Source organism: Manacus vitellinus, unplaced genomic scaffold (genome assembly GCF_001715985.3).
Source record: "Manacus vitellinus isolate BGI_N305 unplaced genomic scaffold, ASM171598v3 scaffold_3_pilon, whole genome shotgun sequence".
NCBI lineage: Eukaryota > Metazoa > Chordata > Aves > Passeriformes > Pipridae > Manacus > Manacus vitellinus.
The window spans coordinates 20231060-20243635 of NW_021940535.1; the positions used below are offsets into that span (position 1 = coordinate 20231060).

The 12576-nt window shown below is 41.3% G+C and overlaps 1 protein-coding gene across 1 annotated transcript in view; it reads right to left on the reverse strand.

Annotated features, from left to right (window-relative positions):
- Positions 1 to 11487, reverse strand: part of LOC103754577 (oxidoreductase NAD-binding domain-containing protein 1) — a 32255-nt gene extending 20768 nt beyond the window's left edge. Inside the window, exon 1 of the mRNA XM_018075607.2 lies at positions 11469 to 11487. The gene's annotated coding sequence lies outside the window, so the exon portion shown is untranslated. The remainder of the gene's footprint in view (positions 1 to 11468) is intronic.
- Between the last annotated feature and the right edge of the window lie 1089 nt (positions 11488 to 12576).

The following is a 12576-nucleotide window of genomic DNA, read 5'->3' on the forward strand; positions in this document are numbered from 1 at the left end:
TTTTTCTGGTCTCCTGCTGCCGTGTTTGGGCTTTAAAACGCACGTGGCTGGGTGGGCGTGGAGAGGGACACGGACAGAACGATCTCAGTGAGGTGAAGAGCTGCCTGTGGCTGACTCCAGCAGCCCTGTCGGCAGCCTGGCAGCTTATGGCATTCAGGTTTGGGGGGACAGATTCGTACCAGTTAAAATCACTCGGTTTTTCAGCCTGGGTATCTGGTGGTTTTTTGCCAGAGAGGAGATCCAGAAATAATGTTAATCAACTAAAACCCTACTTGCTGTCTTTAGGAGCAGTTCATGCGTGATGAAGTCGTTGCAGAACCTTTGCCAAACAAGGAGTTGGTTAAGTGCTGATAAATCCATCATGGACTGTTGCTGCTTTAGAGTGAGAAAGTATGGGGATGGCGACTTTGGAAAGAGATGAGGTCCTCCTCCTGGAAGTGCTTGCTGCTGTGGGATACAAGTGCAATAAGTGTCCGTCTTCTTAACGTGAATAAGAATTTGCTGGGACATCAAACACATGAATGGGTTTTGTTCCAAAGGGTTATACATTTAAAAAATATATATAAGTTGCTGTCTGTGTTCTAGAAGACTTGAGGGTTCTGATCCTAATTTACAGCAAGTCAATATACAGAAGAGGAGTGCAGAGTTTGTGAAATCGTAACATTTAGTCTAGCAGTGGCTTCTTAGCCTGTGGAGATAAACAGGCTTGGTGTGGGTGAAGTGGCTTAAATGCCAGCTGAAATGCTGGGGGACAAAATTTAGGAGTCCATAGGACATGATGCCATACAGAATTGACATGGTGCAGCATCTCCCAGGATTTGGGCTCATGTACTTCCAGCCCATACTGAATATGGAGAGAAAATAAGAGACCCAGAGCCAGTGTTTACTCAGTGTTGGTAAATTGTCTTTACTACTGCAGGCACAAGGAAAGTGTAATTGTCTTTATATCTGCAGTGGGGGCAACACGTGAATTTGGGCAGATCTGTTTCTTAAATTACTTCTAAAGTTGCTTTGAAACATCTTTGGTAGCTGTTACCAAATGGCTCTGACATAATAGTGATGCCCTTTTGTGGGTGTTGTGTGAAATGAAACAAAAGGAGTCAAACCTTTTACTCATGCACAGCTAGTAATGTGCAAGATTGTAATTTACTCCTGTTTTCTCAACAGCTTTGTGATTTGACTGTTGCAGCAGATATAAAATGGGCTGCAGCTCTTTGTGCCATTTGTAGTACATTTGCTGAATTTCTCAGCTGCCTTCTGTTGGGTTCTGTCACCTCCTGGATAAGAGATGCACACATTTCACTTAAGAAGGCATTTTTTAGGGTAGAAAAGTGTTGGGAGAACATACTCCACATGGAGTCCAAGACTACTTCTTGTATTACAAGCCACTGCACTTAAATATTTACTTAAAATTATGGTCATTCCTGTGTTTTAGTAGGATTTGACATCTATGAAGTTAAATTTGAGGAAAAATACTTGTGAAACATTTATATAGTTAGTTTGCTCTAGGCACTAAAGATCAGCAGGTGTTACTGGATCCTTGCATTTAGCTGTTTTTGTTCTTACAACATTCTGTGAATGTTGAAAATAAACATTTTAACTACTTAAAAAAAAAGGAAAAAATAAAAAAAAAGAAAAACTGTACCTTTCAGTTGGAAGTTTTGAACGCAATAAGCACAACCCAGAGTGTTTCCATGCCTAAACCAGGAGGTGGCACTCATGTTACTTTGATAGCTGTGCTTTAAAGAAACAAAACCAAACAGATGTGGTACTTTGGTTAGCTCTATCTTATCAAATATTTATTTTGACTATTTAAATAAAGATGTTTAAGACTCCAGCAGTGGTTATAATGGGCTATTGCTTATTCTGTTTCTGCACCAGCCATGATGATTTCCACAGGTCTTGAGTTGCTGCTGCTGCTCTGGTAATGACACTGGGATTTCTTCAGATTAGTTAATAAAAATTGTTTCAGTCTATCAGTAGATGCTGTAAAGCAAACTTACAGAAACCCTACTTAAGGCCCTGTTCAAATTTCTACTGCATAAATATCTTCAGGATTTTTCTACAAGTGTTCTACATAAAATAGAACTGTCTTGAGTTCAAAAAGTGTTTGGACAATGCCCTCAGGCACATGGTGTGATTCGTGGGGTGTCCTGTGCAGGCCCAGGAGTGGACTCGAGGATCCTGATGGGTCCTTTCCAATTCAGTGCATTCTATGATTCTGTGTCTAAAAGGAAATAGAACAACTTTCAAATGCAAGACCAGGGAATGTAATGTATCAAAATAAATGGCCAAGTGTAGCTTCTCTAAAGGTGCGTAGATTTTGCAGAAATCATTGACCAGATTTCATTTTATATTGAAGGTCAGGCCCTGTTAAAAAGACCTATGAAACTTTTTAGAGAATTATTTGTACTCCATATGGTTAAATTCCTACATGGTTGTAAAAAGTGCTTATCAATTGAATTTCCCACTCATCTAAAATACTGGTAATGGCTTTTTTAACAGTAATTTTAGCAAAATTAATTAGTTCATTAAATCAGTTGGGACTGGTTTAAGTTTGTGCTTAAGGTTTCTTACCAGGTGTGAATAGGATCCAAGTTGCAGAATGCAATTTATAGGCACATTAAAATTACTTGATGACATAGTGTATATATCAAAGATTATGGTTGCTTTTCTGGAGGTTTTTTTACAGCATAACAACAGTAAGGTGGTGTGGCTGTTAGAAAAGGATGTGGCCACATTTGCCCACATAAATTGCTTTCAACTCTGTCTCATTACAGTGTCTCAGAGGTCTCAAGGCAGTAGTTGCTGTCCCCTCCAAAAAAGAGGCAAAACAGGAATGGGTGTCATGTATCTCTCTTTTTGTTGTGTTTTTTGAATCTGAAAGAGATGTTTAAAAACTTGAGCTGTTTTGTTGCTTTCCTTTCTGCTGTGCAGAGAGGAGTTCTGTAGCATGAGTTCATTCTTCATGAGAGCTCAGTGATGCTAAAGCCAAAGAACTGCCCACTTCTGTCTTTTGTTAACTTGTAAGAAGCTTTTGACTCCAGTGATTGAAGTCATCTTTTAAAATATTCTTTCATACTGTATAATTCCAGGACACCAGTCAGGGCAGTGTGAGTAACCCGTCAGAAATGTCCCTTGTCAGGAATTCGGTCACAAGGTTTCCTCACAGCACCACGGGCTCGGCCTCTCATGCATTACTTGTGTATTACATGATCTTTGAAACCAGTGGCTCACTTTTCTTCTGAAAAGGCAATTGTGTAGGACACAAAAGTCTTTTGTTTGCTGTTTGTATCTGACAAGTAGATTGATTGATTATGTGTTTGATTAGGTCCTTGGCTCTGCACAGAGGAGTCCAGTGCAGTGAAAGCAGCATCACGTGAATGTTAATGCAGTAACTCATACTTCTGAGAGACCAGAGAGAGTGGAACAACTTATGGTCAATTTTAGATGTTCAAGCTCTGAAATTGCTCACACTGTAAACACCTCCAAACTCCTGTGTAGTACTGAAAACAAGCAATATGCTCCGTCACCACAGTTTTATGGGAAGAAATGGAAGAAAATTTGCTCTTCATTAAACTAAAGAGGCTTAGCTTCTCTGAGCTGTCAGATTCTTGTTTGCATTTCAAAGAGACTCACTGAGAAGGTCGCATACTTTTGGCTGATTGTGCCTGTATATCAGTGGCATACATGATTAGCTTTAAATAGCTGTTCTGGAAGTCTGTGACACAGACCCTGGACCTTCAAGAGCTGGGGTCATTAGGCCACTAATTTTGCTGTTGCACTTGTTTCATCATCTATATGTTGGGGAAATCATAATGCCCTAGAGGACCCTTATGTAAATACCGTGACATTTCTTCCCTCCATCATGTTTTTTAATTTTTATTCTCAGCACTAGTCAGAAAAAAAGGACGTTCCTTGCAGAAGATCAGTTAACTAAAGATCATTACATAGATTACCGAGTCTGTCTACCAAGAAGCACATACTGAATAATTTCAAGTAAACAGGCAAAATTTCAGTTAAGAAAGTGATCTGACAACTCCGTATTGTCACTAAGACAAGCAGTTTCTGCATATTCCATTTCCATCTCCTCTATTCCAAACTAATGCTCAGATCAAGCTAACTGTAGGGATAGGTGTTTGTTACACTGAAAACTTCTTGAAATGTTTTTACAAATAGGATTTATCAAGATATTTAGTGCACTAGTTAATGTTTGCCATGAATTTTCTCCTAGCACAGTTCCATGTGCATTGCTCTGAATCTACTTCATGGTAACTTAAAATGCTAATTTCTTAATGTCTCTCCATAGTAGCCATGGCATGGAGGAGACAGAGAGGATCCAAAGGATCCTGTGAAGATGCTGGGGTCATCAGCCCTGAAACTGGTCAAACATGTTGAGTGAGAGAGGCAACAACTGACAGAAGCTGTGCCAAGCTGGAAAACAGTTGTCCCAGTGTCACCTGTGGTCAGGGAGGAAGTGGGTCAAAAGAAACTAACCAAAAGGGTAAAACCTTAAGCAACCTGTCATCACTCCTTCCCAGCCCTTCCTGTCACCATTGCAATCTGTTTGCATACCATGTCATCTCTCCAAAATTCTTGGCAGCTCACCAGCCTAGCACAGGCTTCCTGTCACGTGGAAAATGATTGCCATGGCATTTACCCTGTCACTGAGCACAGCCAGCCAAGAGAAGCTCGCTCCAAAGGCAAGGTGGTGCACGAAGGTCAGAGCAGAGCTGCCCTGTCCAGGGGTCGTCATCTTTTATTTTTAAGAAAAAAACCAAGGTCCTTATATTGTTGTTTGAATGCTTAAGCTGTTGCATTATCACAAGACTCAAGGTAAAATCAACAGGAGCTGGCAATACACTGATTCTTTAAGTCACTTCTTCAGTGCCCTCTTCAGGACCTTTGTGCTCCATGGCAAATGGTTTTACCTTGGTCTCAGTTGTCCTTCTGGAAAAGTTGGAGGACAACTTTTTGACACATTCATTACTTCAAGTAAAAGATTCCCATCCACCAGAACACTAAATAGCTGCAATGTTTCTGAGCATGATCTTTTTGTAGGTAGTCCTGTGGTATTTACACAAAAGATGACTTTCTGGTATAATCTTAGGAAGAATGACTATTTCATACTCCATAGGAAAAAATTACATTTTTCAAGGGAGGGCTTGTGTTTTTTTTTTTTCAAATACATTGAAAGAGATACCTGCTTAACAGTTTTTGTTTCTGCATGTTTGATCATAGCCCTGTTGCTGCTTGTTTCCATGAAAATTGTGTATCTATGCAATGCAATACCATCTTAAGGTATTTATTTTTAGGCAATAGTGAGACTGCAGCACAAATTTATCATTTTTATCACTCTATAACAGAGACTAGAACTGATGTTATAGCTTGTGACAGATTTTAAGATTAATATTTATTTTAATTAAATACAGAAAACAGTAGATAAAATATGAACCCTACATTATCCTACCTTTTCTCTCATTTTGGTAGAACATATTTGGCTTCCTATATTATGCAGAGGCTTCTGTGACCCCCAGTGCACTGCACAGGTGTTCCCACACTGATGGATTCTGGTGTACATCCCTTAAGTAGAACCAGACTTTGAATTTAGGTGTGTAAACAGTCCAGAGGCAGTGATACAGACAAAGCACTTGTCAGAGGGCCATTTCAGAGCCAGCAGCAGAAGCTTCTGTCCTGGAGGCTGAGCTGAACTGTGGCAACAAAACAGGTAAGTGCATCAGAGTAGAACTGGCTGTCCCAGGGTAGACCAAGGGTCTCCTTGGTCCCATCCCATCCCCAGCACTGCCCAGAAGCTAAGAAAAAGTCTAATAATGACCAGACCAAGCATTTGGGGGCACTTCATTAGTACACCCTCCCACACAATTTGAAAGTTGTGAACTTCTTGAGACTGATGCATTTGTATTTAATAGCATAAATAAATAGATATTTCCATGAATTTGTCTAATCACTTTTTGAATCCACATCTCAAAATCCACTGCATCCCCTGGAAAGGAATTACCCGAGTTAAGCGTGCTTTGTGAAGAGACATATCTCTTTTTGTTTGTTTTGAACCCATTGCCCTGTAGTTATTTTGAAGATGCCTTTTATATAGGAAAAGACAGTTTTGTGCTCTCACCTCTAGCCTACTCATGACTGTTAAGATTTTTTTTTCTTACTCTTTTTTCTCTTCCAGCCTCTAAAAGTCCTTGTCTAGTCATTTCTAGTCTTTCATCATTTAGCTGGCTTTATTTGTTTAGTTTTGTAATTTGTTACTTCCCTTCCATGTTAGTTTTAATTAGCCATATTGCACTTTTTACATGGCTTCATCTCTTTCTTCAAAGCTGCATCTGTGTGCCTCTTGTATTTCCTTGTCTTTGCTACAGTGCCTTTCCTGATAGGTATCTGACTTTTCCAGGCAGTGAAGCCTTTTATTGGAGTTGGTGGACTGTTCCAATGTGGGATTTCTTTTAATTTTGAATACAATATATTCACTTTTCTAAGAATAATTATATTTACTTTTCTAAAAGAAGCAGGGATACTGCCAAAGATGCACAAATACAATAGTGTACTTTTTGAAAGAGCAAAGAATATTTATTTCATGCAAATCTACTATTTACTTATAACTTTATTTTCTAATATTAGCCCTGGGGGGGAAGTCTTAGCCTGAATAAATAATGAGTGATATATGTGATAGACTGAAGAATTCTTGCTTTTCCTTGTGAAGAAGGGGTTAACTATAACTCACAGTCTCTCTCCTCTTGCAGAACTACTCAAGATAAAGCTATTTCTTGGAAGAATACCCTTAGGAAGTTAGTGACCTAGAATGAGCTTGGCATAGAAGTGCCTTTTAGCCTTAACTGTGATATTTGCTGCTACGATCTAGACAAATGGGTTTTGACAGGCTTCACAAACAGCTTGAGGTCTGAGCCTATGAGCTTTCCTTGGGCAAGTAAAAGCTGTGGAGTCAGGTGTTTCTTCGTGAGACAAACATCAAAATTCCCAAACCCCAGGATGGTGCACAGTGGGGCAGTTAGAAGTCCTATCCCTTGTAAGACTATGAAAAGGACATGGCAAGCAGTGAAACATGCTCCCTGCCAGGGACAGGTCATGAAGTTCAAGCATTGCTTTGAACTGGGACCGAGGTTGTATTTTTAATAGCCCTTGACATAAGGCCCGGGGAGAGCTGGTGATGGCACACTAGCTGGCAGCCTGCCTTGGGCATCAGAGTATGCTTCTGTGGCCCCGACACCTCCGCCGCAAGCTGCTGAGCAGTCTAGAGACAGGATTTTGCTGTGGAAGCAAGGGGGAGCAGCAGAGAGGGCTGGTACCTAAGCCTTTCCTATGTGGATTTCTCCTGTACGCACTGAGCCCATGGTAGTGGGGGGGATGCACTGATTCAGGGCCCACCTCCTCCTGCTTATGAGAGGAAGGATTTTCCTCCTACTCCAACTATTTTTTTTCAGGCACTAACCTCAGAATTTATTGCTCGCTCAGTAAACGTAGCAAGTAGCCTAGCAGTTAGAGTTGCGTGGTTATCTCCTGTGCATACACAAGTGAGGGGTGATGTATAGAAGGCACACACTGGAAGAATTTAATCTGGCCCCTACAAAACACTCTGATCCTTGCAAATCTTTTATTTCGTTTGTTTTCCTTGATCCTTTTTTCAGATCTGGGGTTTTTATAACTGAAGGAAAATTCAAATAAATCAGCAACCAGAGAAAATGCCAAACAACCACAGTCAAACTTTCCCAGTATTTTAAACTAATAGACTCCCTTCTCAAGATATTATGCCTAACAGGATTTGATTGTGCTTTCTCAGCCGGAGAATTTCTGTCAGTACCTCTGCCAAGTGCACGGTCTCACGGAGGGAGGATTTGATAGAGATCCAGGTTAAGTCAGCCTCTTCATTCAGAGACAGTGACTGCCAGCCCCACACAGGCTGCAGCGAGGCCACCCAAATGTTGAGTTTCCACTGAGGAAAGCCAAGTTCCCCACACTCGTTTTTTATTTTTGCAACCGTAGCAGGGCTGTGTCCTTGGGTTCTTTCCATGCCAAATAAAGCGTCTGCACATTTTGTCTAGTTCATTATTGTACTGTTGAGGCACTTTATACCAGGAACACCTGCAAAAGTAGAGGTCTGAAGAAACAGATTCCTTTCTGACAGGTTAATCAACTCGAGGGTAAGAAATTATCGTGCTAGATCTGTAACCACATTTGCAGCTTGCCTTGCAAGGGCAGCTTGTGAAGATTAAACTGGCTGGGAATATTCTGAGCCCTAGGCACAGAGCACTCTGTGAGACATGGCTAACATAAACTGCTCCAAGGCAGAACCTGCCATCCAGCACAGCCACGTAAATCTGGAGTAACACAGGTTGCTTCGAGGATGTTACTTCATATCCACCCAACAGAAGGACAGAATTTGAATGAATTACCCATGAACAGGGAATAAAGGACATGTCCAGTAAATAATACATTTCTGGGTTTTCTGCCCTTCATGACTCTCTCTCATAAATGTTTCAGCCTCAGTCTGATTGCTGCTTCACTATGTCAGCCAAAAAACCAAACTGAGCAGGTGCATTTTGGTGTTGTTCACATCTGAGGCTGTTAAGGCTCAAGGTGAGGCATACACACAGGAAAAACCCCTGATTTCTGAGTGTGACATTGTCCTCTCCAGAGCCATAACTGAAATGCCCCAACACACATTCTGTGGCTGCTCTTGGTCAGATATGGCTTTTGTTTATTTTTTATCTATTTCTGAACTGAAAAATAGGGGAAGCAGTTTTAAATTCATAAAAATCAGTTTGGTCCCAGAGTGTCAATTGAAGCATTTTGGCATTTATGGAATGATTCATTTCACTCTGAAGAAGTCAGTATGAAGTCTCAGAGTATTTCTCACCCTGCACAATGCCGCCACACAGGCTGGCACTTGACACCAATTTCGGAGTAGTTTTGGTTCCTCCAAAACTTAATTTTTCGGGGGATGTCCATTCAGTGAGTAATGAGTCAAATTTATCTAACATTACTGTTGGATCCTTTCTATTCACTTACTTTATTCAGCAGCTGCACAATCTCTATAACAATACCTTCCAGATGTAAGATACCTGATTAGAACCAGTCTCTGTTCCCATAACTTGCTGCATGAGGTCAGGTTGTTGTCCCCTTGATTGGATGCACCCGGACACACCCCTACTGTGTTACAGATGCTCTTGGTGCTCCTGACCAGCAATCCAACACTAACTTGGGAGCAAAATGCCTTAGTGAGATTTGAAGAACTACATCCATGACTGGAGACACACAGACTGTTAAGAAACATCCTTTTCAGAAAATCTGAAACTACTCAGTTTTAATTTCAACTTTCTTGCTGAGCTGACCATCGTATTTTAAGCCCGTCAAATGTGTTTTATCAATGTGAAATACTGTTTATTTTTGCTCATTTTTGCACTTTCCAGATCTTTACTGAGCAGACTCTTTCCGGCATTTCGCCCCCAATGTAGCTTACTGTAATTCATTGCTCATGACTGCCAAGAAATGACAATTCCAAAATACAGTTATTTTGCTCCTAGAAATTCCATCATTTTTTCATTATTGCCAGTCCAGCAGAAAGCAACCAGAAAACTGAGATGAGCCTCTTAAACAGGGCAACGATGAAACCTCAGTTATAGATTTGTGCATAATTCTGACATGTCCAGCCACAAAAGAGTAACCTTAGTCTCAGTAGAACAAATGACCACCTGCACATTCTCACTGTCTGAGAAATTACTTCCTCCATCTTGTCCATTCTGCTGTTATTTGCTCTCCTGTGTTCTCCATTAGGACTGTCTTTCCATTGCCAAAACCAAGAAAAAAAGGATACGTTCTTGCTGGATGTAGACTTTGTCCTCGTGTAGGGGTTTTATTCACTTTACTATTTATTTTGCAGGAATGTTTTAAACATTTTTAATAATAGAATTACACTGATGAGACCTAGTAAAGGAGTAGGTATAAATTACTCTTGCCCTTTTTGCAGCTTAATATTCCCTCAGTTCAGAGGGAGAAATTGCTGGCCTGGCAGAACTAGATCCACAAGGAGTGGGGTGTTTTAATGGTACTGGCACAGCTGGAATGATCTGGCTGATGGGTGTAGACAAAAAACAACAGGTTTTTGTTGTCAAGGGTCAAAATGAGAATTATCTGGAGGGACAGCATTCCATGATCTGCAATACATTTCCAATGTTCATTGGTATTCCTACTGGGAAGCAGAAAATTAGGGGCTATCTATACCTGTCACCTACAGAGTCACCTTGAAACCCCATAATGAAATATCAATAACTGAGGATAGCTTTTTGCTAAAAAAATTACTGACAGGCATAAAATAACAATCACCAGTAGCTATAAATGCATTTTATGTCTTGGGTATTTTCCTGGCAGACTGTAGTCTTTCACTGAGTTAGGCAGTAGCAGTCCTAGATTTGGATAACTTGTGTTCAGAAGAATAGCAGAATGTTTTTTGAGGTGCTGGAGGAAAAAAAGTGGACCTTATTTTTTAAATCAGTGTACCATAATTCTCCTTGGTTAGCACAACAGCATAATTCCCTCCACATATTGAGTGGTCCATTTCAGTTTATTCTTTTTGCAATATGCTGTATGTAAAGAGGAAGGAGATGAGATAACTCTTCCTGGAGAAAATCCAGAATGTTAATTAAAGAAATGGCATTTTGGCATTCATTCCTTACTTGCTGGAGTTCATGCCCATACTGGTATTTCATGTCTTGCTTTCCTGTTAAGAGCTTTCTAAGATGACCTTCTCTACAAATATCTTTTTTTTTTTCTACCTCTAGAGTTCCTAAAAACAGAGACACAACATAACCACTTATTTGGCACTAGAACAGTCACACAAGGTGGACCTGAGTGTCAGGTCAGCGGAACCCCCAGTGGGCTGGGTGACAGCATGGGTTAGTGCTAGACAGACTGGAGGAACGGCATCAGATTTGGACCCAGAAGATTAGAAGTCACATTCCTATACCTTGGCACATTGTATGTAAAACCAGAGTGCTTGAAAAACATTGAGTTTCTCAAATTCATGAGGTCAGTTTAGGATTTGGAGTCTTTCAGACAGCATATCCATATACACCTTTTTTATAAGGCTTCTTGATTTTTGATTCATGTTTTCATGCTTTTCACTCTATCACATTAACTAATTCAATGTAAACATGAAGGATGTTTGAAAGTGGACACTCTTATGTAAGCCATTTATGCCAATGGCTGTGACTTTAATTAAATCACTACAACATCCAAATGAACCACATAAAGTCTGACACTTTGCTTCAAAGGCCTAGGACTGAGAATAAAGATTTTTTTTTTTATCAACTCACAACTTTCAAAACCCTTTCTGCAACTAATTGCTAATAAATGCAGCAACATCTGCTGGTCAAAGAAGTGGCACAACTTTTAATTCCAATCAGAGATTCTGGACTGTTTATTTTACATACTTGATTTAATTCTGCTGCTGAGGTGGACAGTCATTTAAATGAGCCATCCTCATTCTCTTCCTTTTCACTGTTACCACTTTAGGAAGCAAATATGCTCAGTTCTACAAATGAAAATGTAAAAAACCAACCAACCCAAAGTTCAGTATCAACACATAATACTGAAAACAAAATAAATGGCAGCCTAATTTTATAGTCACAGCTGAAAGATCCTATTCATACAGACTACTTTAAGACTGAGACTCTTTCATAAATAAGAAATGACTCTTGAACAGTAGTTCAAGATCCTTGTTCCATTTACATTGTCATCAATCACTTTCCAATCACAAAGATGAGAATAAAGTCAGTTGTCATTTTTACTCTGGAACTAATAAATTCCACAATGTCTTTTAATGAGCCCTGGTTCTCCTCTACCACGGACAAGTGTGAATCACACCTTTACACAATGTGAACAGCTTCTGCCCCATCTGTCACCCCTGTGGCTTTCTCCACCCAACCAGCTCTTTGGCAACTCCCTGCCCTCCATGGAGTGCACTGCTTCAGTCTCCCAAGCTCCTGTCAGGTGGGATGTTCTCCCTTTATTCCCTTCTAACCCTAGCTGGTACAGGAATAGCCACTCCAAATACCCGCTTCCTTCCTTTGCTCCACGCAGAGGAGCAAAGAGAGCTACTTTTTTGACTTTTCCGTGGCTCCTTCCTCTCCTCACTCGGAATCAATGGATCGTTCCGACCGCCTGCCCTGACCTTCCTCACCCTGATCCCGATCTGAATCCCCCCGATCCCTCTCTCACATCCCGCGACTCCCCACCGGCCCCGCCGGGTCCAGGGAGGAGAGCTCCGTCCTCCCCCCCCGCGTCCCGGCAGGAGCCGCCGCTGCCTTCCCCCGTGCCGGCTCCCGCCGCTTCCCGCCTCTATGTCGGTGTTCCATGACGAGGTGGAGATCGAGGACTTCGCGTACGAGGAAGAGACCGGGACCTACAGCTGTCCCTGCCCCTGCGGGGTCCGAATCCTCATCCCGCGGCTGAGGGCCGGCCGGGCGGGGCCTGGAGGCGGGAGCGGCCTCAGGCCGCGGGTGGGCCCGTGGTCTGTTCTGTGGCCGCTTTCCCGGGGCT